At 38.6% G+C, this 22,821-nt stretch overlaps 1 long non-coding RNA gene across 1 annotated transcript in view; it reads right to left on the minus strand.

Moving 5' to 3' along the window:
• LOC111863617 overlaps positions 1-22,479 on the minus strand; it is a 40,242-nt gene extending 17,763 nt beyond the window's left edge. The window contains exons 1-2 of the long non-coding RNA XR_002842636.2: positions 22,350-22,479; positions 132-198 (exon numbers count right to left, since the gene is read on the minus strand). This is a non-coding gene — a long non-coding RNA (uncharacterized LOC111863617). The remainder of the gene's footprint in view (positions 1-131; positions 199-22,349) is intronic.
• Positions 22,480-22,821: the final 342 nt, after the last annotated feature.

The following is a 22,821-nucleotide window of genomic DNA, read 5'->3' on the forward strand; positions in this document are numbered from 1 at the left end:
TTGCTGTTTTTGCCAATTATTTATATTAAGTGCCTTTTTATAGAAAGCATATGGGACGGACAGACGTTTGACTGTTAAGCCTGTATACTCGTACCTATGTGGATCTCAGAAGAAAAATTATTATTTCCTACCTTCTGCTTATGCTGCTCCGATATTTAGTCGAAATCTTTTCACTGCGAAAAAACTTTGCCTGAAATCCTGGAAAAAAGGAAAAGAAATGGGCCAATGAGTCATATACACATATGCGTCTAAAATAAAACGAAGGTAAAGTTCTCCTTGTGCTTAAGTACATAATTAAGCATTATGCCATGAAGACGTAATGCGGAGTAAATACACTCTCAAGGCACGTCCACATTATTCGTGCTCGCCAGGCTTGTGTTCGTCGGGAGACTCGTCTGGCTTTTACTTGTGCTCGCAAATCTTCGTCCACACTACTTTAGTTGCTCGCCAGGCTTCGGCGCGTGAGGATCCGTATATTTACTCGTAATGTGTATAGCCTGTAGTCGTATTTTAATTTATTGGCTATAGTTTTTAAATTAAAAATTTAAAATTTTCTTGTTTCATGACTTGTCATATCGTTGACAATACTCGCGAGCATAGCGAGTCGCACGAGCACGAGTAATGTGGACGCGCCTTTAACCTCGGCACTAGATGGAGGTGAGTGGTCAGCTTCACGTTCTGGAGCTTTAACCCTGGAGAAACACTCCCCGGCACCCACTGGATAAGAGGTTTTGTTGGCCCCTGTCCGGTATGGACGCCATGGAGAAAAGAAATATTTTGGTCCTGCCGGGGAATGAAATCCCGGGCGTCCAGCTCGCAGCCCGTCACTATACTGACTAATTTATCCCGACAAAGAGACTGCAAAACAAATTAATAGTTCATAACTAAACGACAGTCACAGTCAAAATACTCGTATGAAGAAACACGAATAAAACCCATTCAAATGTCTTTCATGACCCAAGAACTTTAATTTGAAGGTTATTCTTGGCTGGCTCGTTGGGTTGGTTTTGTGTTTGCTAGCTTGTTAGCTTAACTAGTTTGTGGATCAAGTGTTTTGGATTGGTTAGTGGGTGGACTGAACTTGTTCGGTTCATTAGTGTGAGAACCAAATTTCTTGGGTTAATTTTGTAGGTTAGAAGGTGGTTTGGCCTTTTATTCTCTTATTTCACGACATTGTATTGATTTATATAGTATAAAATTAAATGTGGAAGGACAATTATAAAACGTAAATCTGGAAGAAACATTGGTGGTCTAGAATTCGGACGGATTCAAACTTTTCCCTGGAGGAGCTTGGGAAAAACTAAGAAGAGCTTCAAATGGGAAGAGTTAGTTTCTTGCTGCGATCAAATTGTGCCCATAATGGATGTGAGTCACACACTCGACCTTGTCCTGATTCACTCAGCTGGAAACAGTTCTAGTATTGCTGACTGAGCAATTGAATATGAGACGCAGGGTCGGGATTCGACCAGCCAGCAGATTCAATTTTCGAATTATGCTCGACACCGCGTCCGCAGACAGACTCCAATGTCCACCTTTCTTCTACCGGATGTTGTTCCTGAAGGAAAAGTTGACTGGTGTGTCTAGTTGAGCACCCATCCTCATCCAGTAAGTGAGAATCACTAAGGCCGCGCCATAGCTCAAGCGGTTAGTTGCTGGCTTCCCACCGCGACGGCCCGGGTTAGATCCAGGTTCTGGTCAAGTGGCGCTGGGGCAGGTTTTCTCCGAGTACTTCAGTTTCCACTTCCAATCTTCATTCCACCAATTGCTCCACAACCACCCTCACCTATCATCTGAAGCTGGTAAAATAGTCCCACCCCACTAACAATAAAAGAAACTGAGAATCATTTGAGCTCCATCTGTACTCGCTAGTACAGGTTCATTTCATACTACTTAGCCACAAGAAGAGCTCCAAATGTAGTCACTAATGGGCGCCGAAACAGCACTGTACTGTACACGGATGCATAGGGACGGACTAGAAATAAACTGCAAAACAAAAGATATAATATTATATGAACAATATGCAATAAAAGAATAATTGTTGTAGGCGTCGCTTTCTACGCGGTCCGTGTCGTATCAAAGGAAAGTAGGCGATTAGTTCTTCCCAGACCTTGTTGTTCTATATTACTTCCTGACTTCCTCTCCTTCTGCCGCACGTGACGCATTGAAACATGACGTACAAGACACAAAGTAAGAAAATAGAAAGTAGAGAAAGAAAATAAAGGCAAAAGTAGGAAGTGACTGAAGAGAGAGAGGTAAGAACGTTCTCTCCATGAACCAGCATCTTGGTTAGAGCGATGAAACATTTAAAGCATCGTTAGAAGCGCCAATTTATTAATATAACTGCTCATTCGTTATACGCCTATATACTGCACTGAATGGAGGAGGATGTGGAAGGAAGTGGTCGTGGCCTAATTTGAGTCACTATTTCGGAATATGCTTGGAGGTCTGAGGAGGGCACTGAAAACCTCCTTCTTAACAGTAGCTGCCTCGGTTAAGTTTCGAATGGCCAGCTCTCACATATACGTCAGATACATTACCGCCTGACTTCACTTGCTCAGTCGGTAGTTTCTCTTTCTCCCCTTTGGCTTTCATTCAGTTATTTAGATCTTCAGTTTATGTTTTATTTTCTTTCTTGATATTTCATAAATAATATTTTAGATATTAAAGCGTAGTAGTATATACTTAACTTTACTACATTCTATTACGTTGTATTCTTGAGTGGATTAATATCATTGCCGACTGCTCATACTGTGATATTTAACTCTGTGTTTCCAGCGTATTAAATTGTTTCGATTGGGCCGAAAGAAGGCACTTCAGAATAGAGAAGGTTTACATTGCTCCAACTATCAATTGCTGTGCCTCACTGGAAGAGAAGCACTGAATTAAATCGATTCAATTCGAGTGCGATATTCGGTGGGAGGGGTGAAGGCTGAGGAAGAGAGAACAAAATTACATGTACAATCGTAGACATAGCAATTTACATTTCGTTTTTCCTAGCATCGCATGGTTTTAGCGAAAACCATTGGAGCCTGCTGGGAATCCTCTTTCTTTCACTTGACTCACTTCAGTTATCGTTCCCCGCCATCCATTTGCTTTATGCTTCCATTTTCTGAAACACGGATTGGAAAGGGGACTCAAGTCCACGTTACTTCCAAGTTACACTTCCATCCAATAGCTTAATGCATACTTGTGTTTGTTCGGGATTCCATACGTAACTCACAACATTAAGATTTCTCTTGCGGTCATAATTTGCCTTTGTTCAGCACCATGTTTTATTGACTGATTTTTAAGATCTTTAAGGAACCTTTTCCAACAGCAGACGTTATACGTCAACTAAGAACAATATTGTGGTATGACGCCTGAAAGCTGCAACTGCTCATCTGTTAGGCGGGGCTTCGCTGAGCACGTTCCCGTTGCAAGAAGGAAGGCGCCACTGCTGGACGGCGAATTGTTGGAAAACGTTTCCATAGCAACGAACACGAATGAAGAAGCGATGCATTGCAAACATAGACAACGCATACAGGAACGTTTCCTTTCACATGAACGAACCTACAAAGCACAGTAACAGCGAAGAACGCGATAACCCTACTGTTCAAGAAGGTGATTTCCATACGGTTCGATCTAAATCTACTTCAGAAGGAGAACTGACAAGCAGAAGATAGAAGACAAACAGATGTCAGAAGAAGAAGAAGTCTTTATTTTGTATGTTGTAGTTACAGTGTCCTTCAGAGTTCGTAGTTGCGAAGTGCTATAGTTGCAGTAAGACTGTGTTACAACTAATTGTAGTTCCGCCTGGTGAATATCCAATAAATCGATTCACCTAATCCGAAACTCATTAATTACTTGTCGCGTTACCGGGATACGTGACAGTATAAATAAATAAGTTTCTTACTCTGTAACGAGGGAAGTGCTGAGTCGGAGACGAAGCTGCAGACTCGTGATAATGTGCTGCCTCGCAAGGGTTACTGCGCATGTCAGTGGATGCTCATAAATTAATATGGAATAATGGCGGAACCATGATTAGCAGGTGAAAACCGAAAAACTCGAAGAATGGCGGTATTTCTGGTATGCGAGTCTTTCATCCTAATCTTACCTCAGTTGATTGGGCAGCAGAGAAAAAACGTAGTCGGAATGGAAGGTAATGAGTCAGAATCTCGAATCGGCCACTTCTGGAATGTAATTCCAATGCGATACGGCTATGAAAATCTTTTCCGTATGTAGACGTAAAATTCTGCAATGCACGGAGGCAGTAAGGAGGCATGGTCCTATGTTTGCAAAATTATTGTAGTGTTAGTCGACCACAAAGGCGAAATCGACTAACCAGAACTCGAATCCAGGTTTACAGAGTTCATTAGCTAGCCGAATAAACAGTCAAGTGACAAATGGACAAACAGACTTAACTAGCTCTGTGGCTAACCTGCTAATTAATCATTAACTAATTAATTACTTACTGACTGTCTGATGGTAGGGTCATCAGCAGGAATGAAGTTATGCAAAGACATGTATAGACAGTATTCTTATTTCTTAAGGAGATTCAGTTCCATTTAACTTAAGAAAGATCTATATTTTCATGATCTCACTCCTATTACTCAAGTGCACCGTCAATAATGCAACAATGATATAAAGACACCTAAAATATAAAATTTTCACTTAAAATGTAACTGTAATATTTTAAAATGTTATTAAATATCATAAAATGTCATTAAGACACTGCAAGTATATCTTAAAATTAAAAGTGACTATCAAAATACTTCAAAATATATTGTTCTTTTACATAATATTGCAACATGTTTCGGCCGCACATGGGCTGTCATCAGGCAAATATGAATTTGTGGGGAGACCACTGCACTGTCCACTTGTCTTTCGTGTTCCCCTTCACGTCGTGTATAAGATATACTTGTAGTGTCTTAATGACATTTTATGATATTGAATAAAATTGAAAAATATTATTAAAATTACACTTTCAGTGAAAAAATATATTTTAGGTGTCTTTTATATCATTGTTGCATTGTTGACGGTGTACTTGAATAATAGGAATGATACCTCAATGCAACGGGATGCTGAAATATAACATTTCTTGAATTCGGTACATGGATATTCGTACATCCATCCCCCCATACGCCTTCATGGCGTAGTGCTTAATTAGGTCGGCAGAAGGAAAATTTTACCTTTTTTACCTTTTTAACTTAACAGGGCTGTATCGAGAGAGTGAGGACGACATAAATATCCCTCCATACTTAGGGCCACATAGTCGTCGATTCTCGAGAGCTGACTGAAATTAATAACAATCCAGGCAATTTTGTTTCGCCTTGCACGACCATGCTGTTGTGGATGGCAAAAAAGCTTTAGGCACAAAGCGTCAAGTCATGAGCACACTGAGCACTCTAAGATCCATTCTAATATTGTCCACCCACCTACGCCTTGTTCTTCTATGTGGTTTTTTCCTTCTGGCTTTCCCAGCAATATCCTATACGCATTCCTCGTCTCCCTCAATCGTGCTATATGACCTGCCCACCTCATCCTCTTTGACTTGATCATTCTATTTATACTTGGAGAAGAGTACAAGTTATGAAGCTCATCATTATGCAGTTCTCTCCAACCTCCTGTCACTTCATTCCTCTACGGTCCAAATATTCTCCTCAACACCCCGTTCTCAAACACCATCAGTCTATGTTCCTCCCTTAATGTCAGAGACCAAGTTTCACACCCATACAGAACCACAGGCAAAATAATAGTTTTATATATTCTAATTTTTATGTTTTTGGACAGCAGACGAGAAGACAGAAGGTTCTGGACTGAATGGTAGCAAGCATTACCCGAGTTCAATCGCCTCTTAATTTCCTCCTGAATCAGGTTTCGATCTGTTATCGTTGTTCCCAAATAGCTGAACTGTGCCACATTTTCAAAACATCTGTTTCCTATCTTTATGTCATGATTTTGCCCTGCATTTTGCTGACGAGACAGTAACATATACTAAGTTTTCTCTGTGTTTACTTCTAAACCAACCTCTGTACTTGAGTCAATTAAAGTTTGTGTGTTTAGGGAACACCTGCATAAAATTATTATGAAGGTAGACTCTGGATTTTATGTATATAAAGGTACCTGACAATATTGTCAACTGACCTCAGTGGTTGCTACTTGCAACATGAAAGTTTATTGACAATATTAAATAGTAAGGTTACTGAGAACCATAAGCTAGATCAAAAGAACGAAAATAAAAGTATCAATTAAACATTGTTATTTTTAAATTAAAATAAAATTAAATACCTTTTAATGTAAACCTTGTTCTTGTTTTAGGCTGCACCAATACTTAATTCTGGGTCGAACTTTAGAAAAGAAAATATATAATTAACCTTCACCTGAAATTATGCGATTTCTATCTTTGCTCTCGATGCTTGTTAAAAAAGTAAAAACTTGCAAACACATGTAAGAAGTCGAAAACTGTATTACTGTTTTGATTTGTTTCATTCTGGTCCGTCACACTAACAATATCATGAAAAGTTAAACAGTTCCGTCTAGCGTGACTGGTGAATATTTTTCTTATTTCAATAAATAAATAAATAAGCGGCACAACACGCCATAGAACAGTAAAAACAAGACAGCGCGGAACAAACACACATAGGACAACATCAAAGGTAGGATGAAATAACAAAAGTTTTTAGAAAACATAATAGGGTTGCTGAAATAATACAATATACCCATAACATATTTAAAGAACCCTCTTCTCGAGAACGACAAGGTGGCTGTTTGTGACTTGAAGCATCTGACATTATTAAGTTGAATCTGTTCACGAAAATAAGGACATACTGTGCTTTGTAGGCAACCTTACAAATCATTGCCTAGTGTGGTACTTCGTAAGACGGTCCCTGGGATCATCTCTTTATTTTTCCAACTTTAATGCCAACATTCACTAAATCACTAGAATATTTGTGTGTGTAAGTGCTGTTCCCATATGCTGCCTTACGATGAAAAATCTCACAAAAGTTAATATTGACCAAAAAATAATATGCCTATTGTATATGTTAATTTGTTATAAATATCATGTGCAATTTTCATGTTACAATTGCACCAGCAGAGTTGTGGCGTATGAGGACACTAGTGGCCGACCTTATTTGGAAAGACGAGCCGCATCACTTTGTTTTGTTTTCGTAAATTGCTATCTACATTGAAGAAATTTTATTAAATTTATGCCCTTTTAAGAGGAATTTCAATACATTCCTAGAGTTAAGAGTGAATTCTTAAGTGTTAATACTTACGCCCTACTACACATAATACAAATAAGCGAATGACGAAAATGTTCTTAACCATTTCGAATTTATAGGCGGTGATCTTGGTTGGAATGTCTTTACGGTGTTTGGAAATTAGCTTGAGATACCGGACACGTCTAAGAGCAATACTGCAGGAAATTCCCAGTTCATGAAAGAGATAAGAGATGTTCGTCCTTTCTTCAAAAAAGAGATCTTTAAAATTAAATTAATCAGGCAAATTTGCCTCACACAGCAAGACTGGAACGTGTATATGCAGCTTTAAAATCACTGGATTTATAGTGAGGGCTACACTAAAAATTCATTGTATTGTCTCGACAGACGTTGTTACATTAAAATATCAATGTAATACCAAAATATATTCTAGCTTTGGGAGATACAACACACGTTGTTACATTAAAATATCAATGTAAAACCAAAATATATTCTAGCTTTGGGAGATAAAATTTGTGTGTAAATATTCAATTTCAATTCTAATGTGAGAGAAAAAAGATGTGTTTTGTTGACTTCACTAACGGTAATATCAGACTAACCCTCTCGAAGCCTTGGAGTTATACTATATTGCATCCTTCTTCATAGTTTTCATGGCAACACTGCATATATTCACGCGGTGCAAAAACCCAGGAGATGAAGTATAAAACTGAAATGTCGTGAAAGAAAAATTAGTAATATAAAATGTGTAATAAATTTATGTAAGTAATTAAGTAGCCATCACGACAAGGAACGTAATAGATCCAACATAAGAGGACGCCGAAGAACAACAAGACCTTCAAAAGTGAAAGTGCAGTCAATGTGATGAGTTGAAGTTTATTTCATGAACTTTTTAACCAAGTGATAACAATATAACTAGCTACAGTGAACTAAATTTTAACTTTTAACATTTGTATTTTTAACTTATTTTATAAGAAGAACTTGACACATATTAATTGAGCGTGGACCTGAACAGGATACAGGATCAAAATAAGTGGAAAACGAATGTGATTGATTGTGCAACTGTGTTCGTACACCTGAGGATGACCTCTTGAGGTCGAAACATGTAGTGCGACAGTAAATAGAAAACGTGTTGTGTGGTCGGTGAAATTAACTCTAATATTCATTAAAATACACAACAGGATGCAACAAACAATTAAAATTAAGTTATTGTGTTGAGTTCTGTGGCAGATATTTTGGATAAGAATAAAATTGCCATGTTGAAAAACAAAATTTTAGGCTTGAGTTACGTGATATTGACTCCAGCCTTGGGGAAATGATAACATCTGAATTTCTAACTTTGATTCAGTTATCAGTTGTTATGATCTACGCTGTCTTGTCCAGAGATGATGATATGTTGGAGGAATAACCTCACTTTATCAAAGCGATAACATAATACGGCTATATGTTTAATGTTAATTACGAGTATTTAAATGTCGATGCTTTGGAATCTAATTGTTTTACAGGAAGAGTACTGTCAAGTGAGGGAATGACACTATAAACGGGGTTTGGATTAGAGATTGGATTTATTGACCACTTTAAAACATGACTCGAGACTACACTTAATGACAGCACCGCCGTTAATATCCACACTTTCCAAATCACTACAGCACATTATTAGTCTTTCTGTCAGCTGTGTCGTCACCAATCGTTCTCCGGTAAAGGCATCTGACAGTGGGGATTCTTCAACTGCACCGATTAAGGCTTCTCTTCACAGACTCCCTCACAATTCTCTCCACTCTTGCTCCTATTGTCCTTATAACATCCCGGCACAGACGGCTTAGAGAACATCGTTTCCAACAGTTCCTCTATTGTTGCGCGTGGACTCGCTGCCGTTGGAACTTGTTTGTTTCGCGGTCGCTACCTAGTAACGGGTCTACACGCAACAATACTTTTAGCAGACTCACACTGCTTCCAGTTGTATTGTGTTTCCCGGTAAGTATTTTGAAAGCCTAAACTTGGAGATTCCGTAACAAGCAGTGTTCCTGGATAACATCAGGTCGACAGCCAATGGACGCAATAGAGAAATTTTGAGCGATTGCTTTAGAGAGTAGCTAGCAATCCGTGAAAAGTATACTTGTATTATTGTGCTGGAAAAGGAAATGGATTTATTTCTGAGGAAAGTACAATTTTTGTTTCTGTTACCGAGCCAGGAGACTACAATGATAAAAAATTTAGGAAAATTGTGGGCATTGGGTGCTGAACCAAACCCTACGAAATTTAGAGTACCCTCAGTCATCGTCTTGGACAATGCAATGATGCAGAATTGTTCCAGTACAGAGACGGAGAACAGACAGAATAATTGCTTGGCTGCAAAAGGGGAGAGTTCTCAACCTAGATGGATCTAAATTTATAAACATCTCCACTGCCAACAAGCCCCCCCCCCAAGAAGAGACGAGTTAATCTTATTAACATTTGTTTTAGTTCTGAATACAAGTATATGACTGCAGATTTACAGGGTAAATTTGTTCATGTGCATAATTAAACTTCTTGCTACTGAGATATATATGTGTACGTAAGTATTTTCATGTGCAATTTTAGGTTCACATGTGAGTTGTTATAAAGCGTTCTGTCTTCTAGAATTTAAGGTGATGTAAAGTGTTGAAAGTCACGGAGCGTTTTGGAACAAGTTCCTCTCCGAAAATTCGGCTGATAATGGAAAGGACTATACATATTTATCAGGCCGATCACGGTAGCCGAGCGGTCTAAGGCATGACCTGTATCCGTTCGCTCGGAAGCCGGGATGGTTGGTTCTAATCCCACTCAGGGCATGGATGTTTTTTGTTTGTGGTGTACATGTGCATTTTCCTGTGTTTGTGTACAGGTAGAGGATTTGCGACTAGCTGATCAGACGCCCAAGGAATGTCTAAGATCTAGTAAACCGAAGTAATACGGGAGTTTCAAGGAGGTAGGACAAAGCACAAACTGGGGCTGCAGCTCCAAAGGAAAAAAGAAACATATTTATCTTCCAGAACATGGAACTCTTTACATGTTTAACTGCACATCCATATTTAAACTATCCCTGTAACTTAATCTAAATGTATTCTCCTGTGCAAGTACAAGTATGTGTGTAGTTCATTTCATGTTCTCAAGGAAGTCGATCCTTTACTAACTTTAAAACATGTTACATAATAATCTTTCTCAGTTTAAAATTGATGAACTGATAGATGCGCATGGGAGCAACGTATTGCATGTAGTGCTGCATCACTGCCTTTTCAGTCTCACTGAAATTATTTTATCCCAGACTAAAATATATTTTAGTAGTGAAGTTGACGGTAGAAATGACTTTGCAGTAGAAGCTGCGAAGAAGATGCGCCCCGATGCACTGGAAGAGTTTTTGTATTTATTCTCGTTCATTGACTACTAGCAAAGTCTTGAGTGCCACATAAATGTCAATCTACTGATAACCTCTTGGCATTTTGTTATAGAGAGTGCAAGCACTAGTACAAATCTGTTTCCCAAGTGAAGTAAAGTTGTTCCTGTGTTTTAAGTAATTAAGCACTATGTCATGAAGGCGTATGGGGGAGTGGATTTATAGATCCATATTTTCTTGACCTGGCTACTACTTTGAGGTGAGCGATTGGTTTCACGCTCCGGCCGATTTACCCCTGGGAAAGAGCCCCCGGTACCCATTTGATAGGAGGCTGGGAGGCCCCTACTGTATTCCAGTACTGTGTAAAAATCATTTACAACATGCAGAGAGACTGGTGAAGGGAACGTGGAAAAAAGGAATCTCTATAGTAAATAGGGAAGCTGTGGATCCTCTTATCTTTAGCCTGGAATTAGCCTCTCAGGGAGAGAGTAGTTCTGATGACTTGCCATTCCCGCTCGAGGAAACACTGTATTAACAGATTCACATATTCAGATTTATGCATGTTGCTATTCACTGCAGACGTGCAGTGAATTAGCTTTTAAGTTACTGCATAGTGTCAATGCCTAGCTATGAGCAGATACCTTGAAGCTCTCACAGCTACGCATAGACATAAACTAATTTTAAGATATTATAATGAAAATTCAGGACCAGGGATAGCGTAGTCGGTATAGCGACTGGCTACGGGCTGGATGACCGATGGGTCTAGGTTCGAGTCCTGGCAAGGTCAAGAATTTTCTCTTCTCCACGTCGTCCAGACCAGTCATGGGGTTCACACAACCTCCTATCCAATGGTTACTGGGGGTTCTTTCCCCATGGGGTAAAGCGGCCGGGGCGTGAAGCTGACCACTAATCTCCAGCTAGTGCCAAAGTCAAGAAACTGTGGATCTATACATGGACTCCGCCATACGTGTGCGTCTTCATGGGGTAGTGCTTAATTAGTTAAGCACAGGGACATCTTTATCTTTACTTAATGATAATTCCTCTTCACTTAAATTGAAATTTTCTGTGCATGTCCCATGTAATTCCACCCACTGAAGATTTTCCAATGCGTTAATCTAAGTTCAACTCTGAAGTTAAACATGTTATTACCAGTTAATAATTATTATCAGAAACATCTACTGGAGTTCATATGTTTTGAAGCTATGCGTCTGCGCGAGATCACATTAAAAATTAACTATATAAGAGCATCTTCTAACCGCCCAGTTTAACATTCTCGAATCGGTCTCTTGGTTGCCCAATTTGCCTTTTCGCCGATCAGTGCCATCAATTCCGTTCCCCTCGTCACAAGCAGCCCGCAATATGACAATGCCTTAAGGTCTTCATGCTCTGAAAGCTGAAGCTACAGGCCGAGAAAGAGGCGCCCACCAGACGGCACTCGAGACTTCCATCTCTGGAACCTAGAATGCGAGCGGTACTACAGATGTGACCGGTTGTTACTGATTCTGAAGCGTTAATCTAACTGCGAAAACCGTCCCACCGCTTCGGTAGTCATATGGGAAGCCTCAACTGAGGCGCGAGTTCTGGCTCAGCGGACCATTCGAGAAATTCAGAAGGAGTGATTACTATAGAGCATCGGTAGAATCTATTACTTATAATTTATTTTAAAGACGTCCACAGTAACTCAGACCACATGGCGCCGAATCGCCTAATTACTAGTGAATAATAATTTACAAATTTTGGAAGGAAGCGGATGTACAGGATGTCTACAAAAGGTCTGACACATTTTGAGCATAGTTAATAAGTTCAAGTATACACTAAAATATGAGATTCGTAAGATGTGTCGAAGAAGAAATTTCATCATCCCGGCAGGCCTGTAATTTATTTTAAGTTACATTCAGATGGGAAAAGGAAAACTTTAACTAGTTATAGTCGGAACTGAAACAGTTATTTTCTTTGATTTTCTGTATGTTAATAAAATAACAAACTCATCTGATATATTTTTCAAAAAGTAATTGTGGACTACAATGTATAAATTCAACTAAATTTAGTTAAATAATGCATTATATTATAAAACAGGTGTTAGGAAATATTAACCAAATTTTTATTGAGAGGCTGCGGATAATTGTGATGGCGTAGTTCAAGACTATATTACCAAGAACAACTACAGGAATTTGGAGTATTTCCTCAACTTTGGTCGGCAGATTTACTGTCATACTCAGCCACGAAGTGGCCAGAGACAATAACATGCAGAAACTTATTTCTGAAGGTAAATCAATTTCTAACGCCCCCTACACTGAATTATTTATATAGAGAATTGCTACATGTTTTTGTGGCTTAATTTACGGCGCTGTCAGTATTTAGACTGAATTGTAACCAGGAGCAGAAAGATTGATGAGTGTGATTAGATAGAGATTTTTAAGGAAGAGATCGTTATCTGTATTAGTCCATCATTATGTGCAGGGTGAGAGGAAAACCACGAAATCCCCCAGAGAGTTTAGCCTGAATCATTGCAGAAATTCGAGCGCAGCACCTGTCGGATTCAAGTCTACAGCGTTAAAACTATTGCAGTGCGCTCAGTGAGTTCTTTGAAGATAGAATAAACGACCTTATTTACATTTTCATATGCATCAGTAAAAGGATATTTTCGAATTAACTCAGAATATGTTGCTCTATATTCAATGAGTTATACGCATGACAATAATTATGAAATTTCAATGTCGTTTTCACTATACTATTACGTTAAAGCCGGTCACGGCAGCCGAGCGGTCTAAGGCACTTACTGTTTTTTGTTTGCTCGGAAGCCGGGGTCGTACGTTCGAATCCCACACAAGACATGGATGTTTGGTGTATGCCTTTATTTTGTGTTTGTGTTGTCCTGTGTTTAGGTAGAGGTCTTGCGACGAGCTGATCACTCGTCAAAGAAACCCTACCATTTGTAAAATTATCAAGAAACTGATAAATAGCCCTACGCTCCAAAGGGGAGCAAGGAGAAGAAAAAATACTGTAGCGTGTTACAATACGTTAAAAATATTTGAAAGAATACTGCTAATTTAAGAGCCAGAAATTACCTCACCGAAAATTATACTCAATTCTCCTGGTTGTATCTTCTGTTCTGATTTCTTTATTCAATTTTATTATTTATGTGCCGAGTCAACAGCTACAAGGCCAATTACAGACAGAGCACAGTGTACATACACGTAATAACATTATGGACAAACACAACATAAAATCGAAATCTAATTAAAGGTAAGCACTGAAACAAGTAAATATAGAGAAGTAAATAAATAAAAAAATAATAAATTCAGTAACACAAACCTAAGTTGTTATTGAGAACTGAGAAATGTAAAGTATAAATATTTAGAAATAATAATGATTAAATTAAATTAAATTCTTCTGTATTTCAGCATCCTGTTGCACATCTTTATCAAACGTCTATGTATTTAGTCCGTCAATAATGTAACAATCACTAAAATTCTTGTTTATTTACATGCAAACTCAACAGCTCAGAAGCCAATTACAAAGTTAGCACGAGTACGTAGGACACAAAAATAACTAACAAACAAAGTACGAAAGAAGGCAGTCTGAATAATAATTGCATGAAAAATTAAAGTTAGCATTAATAGGTTATTAACAGGCTATTGCTTATATACATAATGCCACAACTTGCAATCTGTTATTATGCCTTCCTTACATAGATGTAGTTGTTGCTAGTAATTACTGGATACCATCGTCAGGCGTCAGGGAGAGGTAGCTAAGATTAGTCGGAATTGCAGTCTTTTTCTTTGCAGATTATAGGCTTCGATCACCATTTTGATGGGATGTGCATGGCAAATTTCTTCAGAAAGTCGCCTCACATTTGTGTCGTTTGCGAACATTCAGAATAACGGGCGACTGTAAATGAATGTAACGGAAGATACCAAAAGGTACATGGGAACGAAATGCAGCGTATGTTGGTAATATCGAAACAAAAACTGCTGTTAACATTTATAAAGTGTCTGTCAGAATTTATTTTGAATCTAAGGGAAAAACTACTCCACCATTTACTGCTATAATATATCGACTTGTGACTGGATCCAACATCCTGTATTGTTTAGAGTTGAACTTGAAAGTGTCCATTGTGATTATGTAATGACAACTAAAGAGAAAAGAGCTACGTATTTTTGAAAAAAAAATTGTATTTGTAGGCAAACTTTGCCGACAATATTTCCTCCAGGTAGCAAAACCATTTGGCAGATACTGTCCTGCCACAAATTTCAACATAGTCTCACAAATGTGAGAAATTGAAATTAGGCAATTTTGATGAAGAATTTCCAAACAATTTCCTGTTGAATGTTCAATGGCGTTTATGTAGCAGACAGCAGAAAGCTACGCAGTTCCATAAAATCTGCAACAAGTGCTGATGTAGATCTGAATATTTCAAAGGGCAGACATATTCTAAGCAGCATATTGTAGTCTTCTTAGCAGAAGGTGTGTACCCCCGTTATAGATGTAAATTAATCTCCAGGATTCTCGCCTGTCCTTTTACCGAAAACAAAATACAAGTCATAAATGCATCCTGTGAGCGACAAGCAGAGATATATTTGTAAAACCAACTGGTTACCATGCATTTATAATCTATTAAGATAAAAACAATTCGATTCCGGAAGCCTATAAAATACGTCAATGAATTAGAAGATACACTGGCCTAGTTTCTAAAAGGAAATCTCCTGTGTAGTTACAGAAATATAAACAGTGCAATGAATTACGGAATACTCTTTCCTTATGGTTTATTCAATACAGTGGTTTCCAATTACGTAATATGGCATGATAAAATATCATGAATATGACTAGTAAACCGCAATTATCAGAAGTGATGGCGGTCTCTTTCAAGGTATGTTCGTTTAATTGGAGGCATGTAAATCTTCAGCCATAATAACGGGTTTCAGAACTAAGATTCGAATACTGTACATCCTGAACGGAATGGAAGAATATTAACTTCTCCACAGCAATTTCGGAAGAATATGATTTTGCAAAAACGAACTGTGTAACATGTAACAATATAGAGTTTTAATAAGGAAATAAATTCTGCCTGTCAAGAAGGGGTGACAAGTCACTTTGTTCTCTGTTTTATCAAGTTCACTCCAAGCAACAATATCTGATTACATTTCTACTTATGGTAATATCTTCCTCAGCTCTTTGGCATTTTCAAAAGCCGATGGTGGAATTCATTTTATTGCAAAGAGAGATTAAATTATCTAGGGAGATCTGGGATCTCTTCCTTCTTTATAGACTATCATAACTCTTTCTCAGCTACAAAGAGGAAAGAGCATTTTACGAAAGTATAGATATGACCCACGATCTGCTAATGTGATACTCTGTCATCCAGAACGATGTAAACGTACCTCTCTAAAACAACTCAAAGTTTTAGGTATAATTTATTGCTTCTCTTCCATGTTTAAAAGTCTAATTGTGACAAGTTTTATGAAGCGAAACAAACGTTTTTAACTTCAACTTTCTTCGCACAGACTGCATAAAACGGTGGAGGGAAACCGCGTCTATGCCATCCTTGAAAATACTCAGAAATTAAAAAAAAAATATATATATATATTAGTATGGAACTGTTTAAAGTAAATTTGGTTCTCCTAACCCAACGTTGATTTTTATCAAGTTCACGTGAAGTTTAAATCAAAATTTTAAATTAGATTTTTTCAAAAGAATTCATCACAGAAACAATGACAAAATATGGAATAAATAAATCCTGCTAAGATCATAAAAACCTTAGGCAGAAACGATGTAAAACAGCTTTCCTTCCTAAAGCTAACTAACCTCGTTAAATATGACAAAGAACTTCCACTTTGTACAAAAAGCAGGGAATTCCTTGAACAGTTGAATCATTACCAATCGTTCAGAGGAAAGTCTGTAGCAAGCAGTCACTTAGAAGTTTCCAGTTAGGTATATGAAATTGCGTGTGGAGGTAGTATTTCATACATATGCCTGTAATTTTCTTGAACATTTTAAGAGATATGCATAAAAGTTACGATTTGCCTAAGAAATCTGAGGTACTAGAAGTCCATTAAAAAGAATGTACAGGTATATACGAAAACGTAACCTATTTATGAGGCTCTCATATCATAGCAATTGCTATGGAAGGAGGTGGCTGTATTCTAGTCTCCCTCAATATTTCGGTATTTGCTCTTCGCTACTGACGAAACTACGAATAATCCAGCAAGCTATTAGTTCTCCTGTCCAAGATTTTAAAACAGGATTTCTCAAAAATACGAAATAAACAGCGCCAATCACCAACCCCAAAATTCTTGCAGTTCCGTAATGAAGACAGGTTTAAATTTCCCTGTGTAAGAAAATTATTTTGTGGATTATTTTACAATTTCAAGTATCGAATTACTATTTAGAGTCTACAAGTCTCTTCCCGAATAGTGATATCAGCGTTATATGACATGAAGTTTTCCATAACTGACACAGATATTTCTTATACTTTAGACTTATTACTCTAATTTACTGCTATAGAAAAAATATTTGGACTGAAATTCGATCTATATGGCTCAAGTTCGGCGAAATTACTGTATAAAATAAATGATTCAATAACAATGGGGAAAGTTGAGAGTGTATATGCTCTCTTCTCCATGAAATGTGCAATGCCATTCGATTTTACCCTCGTCTCAGATTTACAACCATTCCCGCTTTCCTTTGTCTGTACTGTGTGCATACTACACAGCACAGATCCATGTTGCTGTCAAGTCTGTGGAGACAAAGTGAACTGTATTGTTCCACTGGAACAGCATTAACGTCGTCCTTTCTCTGCCAGGGAGGATGTTTAGAGACTTCCTGTACCCGACTCCAGGAAATTTATTAGACTGGAGTTGTGTATAGATCGGCAGGTCACCTTTAAAATGGCAGAGGAATCAATCAGCCTTTCTCTTGACTCACAGAATCGTGTCTGATTGGAAGTACACACTAGAGGGCGGTTGCTGCAGACTCACTGAAGAGTCGAGAAGAACGAAAGAAGGAAGCGAAGGAACATAGAGGAAAGGTCTCTTTCAATCATCTGAGTGGAAGAGTGTGTCTGGAAACTTTAACAGTTTCATTACAGAAAACAATGCTTTGAGCAGAGTAAAGCACTCAGATTCTAAAGCTCTGTAGTTCTCGTGTGAGGACGAATTGACTACTTGGGCGTTTCTTCCTAATTACGTGTATTAGCTGTCGATATCAGGTTAAACACATGTAATTAAGTAAAGCACCGCGAGATGAATGGTTGGACGTATGCTCAGTAGGTGCTATCAGTTACCTAAACGATAGAGGCCATGTGAAAAAATTATGAATAAGAACAGGACAGAATGTCTATCTATCTATCTACTCACACACCTACCCACCCACTCACTACTCACCTACCCACCTACCTACCTACCTATCTATCTACCTATCAGTGGCCCTACCGCCCTTTATTGGGTCTTGGCCTCTTTTCAGTTCGTTATCATATACACAGGCGGCAGGGTTCCTTAGACGATAGATCAGCCCTTCGTAAGGCCTCAACCTATACAAAGTCGGAATAATCGCACACAGAGATACATGCCTCGAGTGGGATTCGAACACACGACCCAATTGTTCGAGCGGGAGAAAACTGTTCATACCTTAGAACGCGCGGCTACCGCCATCGGTGGACAAGAGGATTTTATCCATGGATAATAATGTATAATATGATAATAAATTAAAAAACTCAACATCTGCTCAAGTAACATTTATGGTTTGATGGGCCGCAGAACCGTCGTGGATAAAATGGCAGAACAATCTTTAACCTTATCATAAAATGCGGATTTTGTACAACGAGAATCATAAACGTAAGCTTTATTTATTTATTTACGGCCTATTTAACGACACTGTTAGTAGCTCGAACTAAGAGCTACACACGACACAATAAGACGAACTACCAATCGCCATAGTTTACACGGGCGCATAAACGAGGATATATCCCAAAATTTTAACTTACAGACGGAAGCACAGCAGTTTCATCAACAATTTTTAGAGACACTTGAAGATGACCAGTGTTCGCCGAAACATATAGAGCGATGTAGAGGAGGCGTTAACGTTTAAAACTTCTGAAGGTTTGAAAAAGCAAGTTGCATGTGAAACGGCTAATAGCTCTCAGGATAAATGCGTGAAGTGCAACGGGGTGCTACGGTACAGTATCGTATACAGCAGAATCTAGTGAAAGAATGAAGTGAAAATAATATGGAAGTTATTGGCCAGGGTCCAATCTGAGGCAATATTCCAGGATTTACCTGGAGGGACTGAGGAAATCCACGAAGAGCTTAATTTGGAATAGTTAGTTTCCCGGTCGAGATTTCAATCCGGAAATTCTCCCAGCACGACTAAGACCACTGTTCACAAGAATACGATGTTATGTAAGGCATATTGAGTAATGTAGTAAGAACAGCATGGACGTGTGACGTAATTTTCCTTTCTCTTAAGAAAATATTTCTGTCTGCTTCTGAAGCATCAAATGCCATAATAATAACGCAAAGCACACAGATGGACTGCTGCTGTCGGGTTTTGTGACAGGAAAGTATAATTTTAAACATAATGAAACCCTTTGCGAGTGAAATGAAACGTGCTATACAATTCATTAATGAGCAATGACCCTACTTTGCCACATCGCCAAACACGGAAACAACAGAGAATGACAAAATTGTCACTGACTGAAAATTCTAGCAAATTACATGTCATTAAAACAATGACCACCGGCATGGAAACATTACTAATGGCGATAATTATTACGAAATTTGACAGGACAAAATATAAAAAAAGTATTTCTGAACATATAATGCGGGAATTATAGGATACGTACGTTCCTGGGAAGGATATAATCAGAACTGATGGGTCTGTAGAGGTCCCTTGGTAAAAGGTAGGGTGAATTAGGTAAATGGCCGTTACATTAATTTTGGTGTATAAATTTAATAAATACAATTCTAAAGTAACCAGAAACTCGTCATTCTAATTTGACACACAAACACACACATAAGAATCAATTAGACTTGATCGTATTACGATTAAGCCACTGCCCCTAATGTTTGCCTCATCTCCTGCGTAATTCACAAACACTTTAAAGCTCGTGGTTTAAACAGAACTCGTTATAACCTCGGGAACTCTAAAACAATTAGTCATTTGTAAGATTTGAGGCTTTCACGGCGGTGACAATGAAGAAAACAGTCTTCTGGGATTTGGCACCGTGTATATGTGGTGTTAACCGACGTTTCGGAGGAACGTATCGCCTCCATCTTCAGGGTAGAAGAAAAAATATAAGAAATCCGCAAGCGGAGAGACCGTGAGAACCGGTAAAAGCAGACTGTGTCCGCTTGCAGATTTCTTATATTTTTTCTTCTACCCTGAAGATGGAGGCGATACGTTCCTCCGAAACGTCGGTTAACACCACATATACACGGTGGCAAATCCCAGAAGACTGCTTTCTTCAATTAGTCATTTACCGAATATAAGTCACTCTCCAATTTCATGGGTGCCACAAGCGTCGAAACAAGGTTTCTAGGACCATAACAAAAGGTGTTACTGTGAGCAGTCTGGCTCCTAAAGGGTGGGAAAGTCTAATTGAAAGCGCAAGTAGATGCACTGAAGTTCAACGAGCCATTACGTTCGCAGATCCACAGACTGATTTAGCAGTTGGAACGCAAGATAATTTGGAGTATCCAATTGCAGAGGCTTACATATCTTGAGACATAAAATTCTGTTGGTACAGAAGATAGCAATTCAATTCTAGTTTATCAGTCTATGTAATAATGTGACGGGAGGTATAACTAATTCTCTATAGCAGAGTTTTTCTTGAGAAGCTGATAGTTGCTCCCTTAGTAAAGGAATTCCCTTCTTTAACCCTACCTAATTTCACGAAAATGCCCACAAGAAGCCGCCACTTGTCCCTGTCATAAGCAAGATGAATTCATGTTACTCGATATCTCATTTCTTTTAAGATATCTGTTTCGGCCTTCTCAAAATTTTCCGAGATATTCTATCCAATTAAGTTCTCCCAATCGGAATCCAATTTGCATTATTCACCTCCCCCATGAGTGTTATATGTCCCGCAATATAACTCTTTTTGACTTGATAATCTGAGCAATGTTTTGTGAAGAATACAAATTGTGAACTTGCTCATTCTGCACTTTTCCCTAATCTCTGTTACACTCCCCTCTTGTGTCCAAATATTTTAGTCAGAAGACATCCTCATCCAACGTCCTTTCCTTAAGTGAGAAACTTACTCGAAGTTGCATAATCGTGCAGGATATCTGGAGCAAAAGGAAGGATACAGTTTACAGTTACATATTACATCAGAGGCGATCTACAGTGTATGGGTTAAAAGTAAAGTTTTTCTATTTATTTCAATTTTAGCAATCTGAATATTACATAATTCTATAAGCTAAAGTGCTAATTACTCATTAGATATACTAATGACTAGTGGCGTGAACAGGTTGATATCCAAAAGTAAAGTAAAAGTAAAGATATCCCTGTACCAGACCGTAGGGCCCATAGGTTGAGCTGTTGAGGTTCCACATATTGTAGACAATCGGCTCACATATGGCGGCAGGGTTGTCAGTCTTACGCACCGGCCGCCCTTAACCCCCAAGAATACTTCTGGTACTCATTTCTGTTAGAGGCTGAGTTGACCCCAGGGATATAGTGCGGCTGGAAGGATTAGGTCAATTGAAAAAATGCAATGACCTCATCGGGACTTGAACCCGTGACCTTCCGGCTTGTAGCATAGTGGCTGAAACAGCTACGCTACCGGATGGGTTAATAACTAAAAACTGAAGATATTGTTTTATAAAACTTACTTCAAGAAACCATACATAGTTTCTCCCGAGGTGATGCCAAGATTACAAGCGCAATTATTTGTGACGTATTCACCTTTAACATCATAGCGCGGGGATGATATAAAGATAGCTGACATATGCTTTCAAAATGTAGAAAGTTCACATCTTTAGGGAAAACAGTAACAGATCAATATTTAATTCGTAACCAATTTAAGACCAGATTAAATTAGGGCAATACATGCGGCTATTCAGTTCAGAATATTCTGTCTTCTCGCCTGCTGTCTAAGAACGTATAAATTAAAATATCCAAAACTATAATTTTGCCTGTGGTTTTGTGAGTGTATGAGAGGAAACCTCCGATATTTAGGGAACGGAATAGACTGAAGGTCTCTGCGAACAGATTTCTGAGTAGAATATTTGTTCCAACAAGGGATTAATAGTGGGAGGTTGGAGAAAACTGCACAATGAGGAGCTTCATAACCTATACTCTTTATAAAATATCGATGAAAAATATAAGTTGTGAAAAGTCAACGATTAGATGGACAGGGCATGTAGCACGCATGGGGGCGAAGGGAAAGGCATATAAGCTTTCGGCGAGAAAGCCAGCAGGAAAGCGACCGAAAGGAAGACCTTCATGTGTCTGGGAGGATAATATTAGGTTGGATCTTGGAGAAAACGATCTCATGGTATGGGCTGTAGAGCTGTACGAAAGGAAGAAAAAATTAGAGAGAAGGCATGATGTGGAAAGGAAGAATGAATATGTACACTGTCCGATTTATATTTTATGTAGTTAAATAAAACTGTTTTCGTTGCCGGCGAAGTAGTTGTGTGTAAGGAAATGTGGAATGTAGCTACGACAATGTAAGAGTGTACTTCTCATATAGTTTCGTGTGTCGCTCTTCCATTTCATTCGTGATAATCTGAGTCCCTCCATATATTACCTGATTTATACATAAAGGAACATCATGATCACTGCATAATGAACTGACTTACCAACCACAAAGGCCTCTGTAGCCTCCAAATATATGCGTAGGACTGTAATAACAGTACAAACACACGCACACTGTTCCCCAAGAAAGGCACATTGTCTGCCCAGCTTCATTTTCATGACTGGAAACATCAAGGTTCACTTAACTCCGACCACTGCGGCTGACGTCATCCGTAGGCATCACGGTCTTCATTCTGTTTACATGCCAAAAGCGGAAGGACGCGGAGGGAACGGTTGCGTTGCAGTGGATGTTGTCTGTATGCGTCATATACATGAGTTACTGTATCTGCCTGCGGTTTAACGTGACGGCTTAAAGAGTTATTGGCCTGTAATTTTTATAAGATGCTGTATCAACCTATTGCATACATGAGGAAGATGAAATCTATCTATCAATAGCTCTGTAACACTTGTGGGCCTTGGCCGCCTTTCTTTTCAATGTTTTGGGTTCCATGAAATGCTGGGAAATTCTTGAGTAGC

Source organism: Cryptotermes secundus, unplaced genomic scaffold, assembly GCF_002891405.2.
Source record: "Cryptotermes secundus unplaced genomic scaffold, Csec_1.0 scaffold99, whole genome shotgun sequence".
Lineage (NCBI taxonomy): Eukaryota > Metazoa > Arthropoda > Insecta > Blattodea > Kalotermitidae > Cryptotermes > Cryptotermes secundus.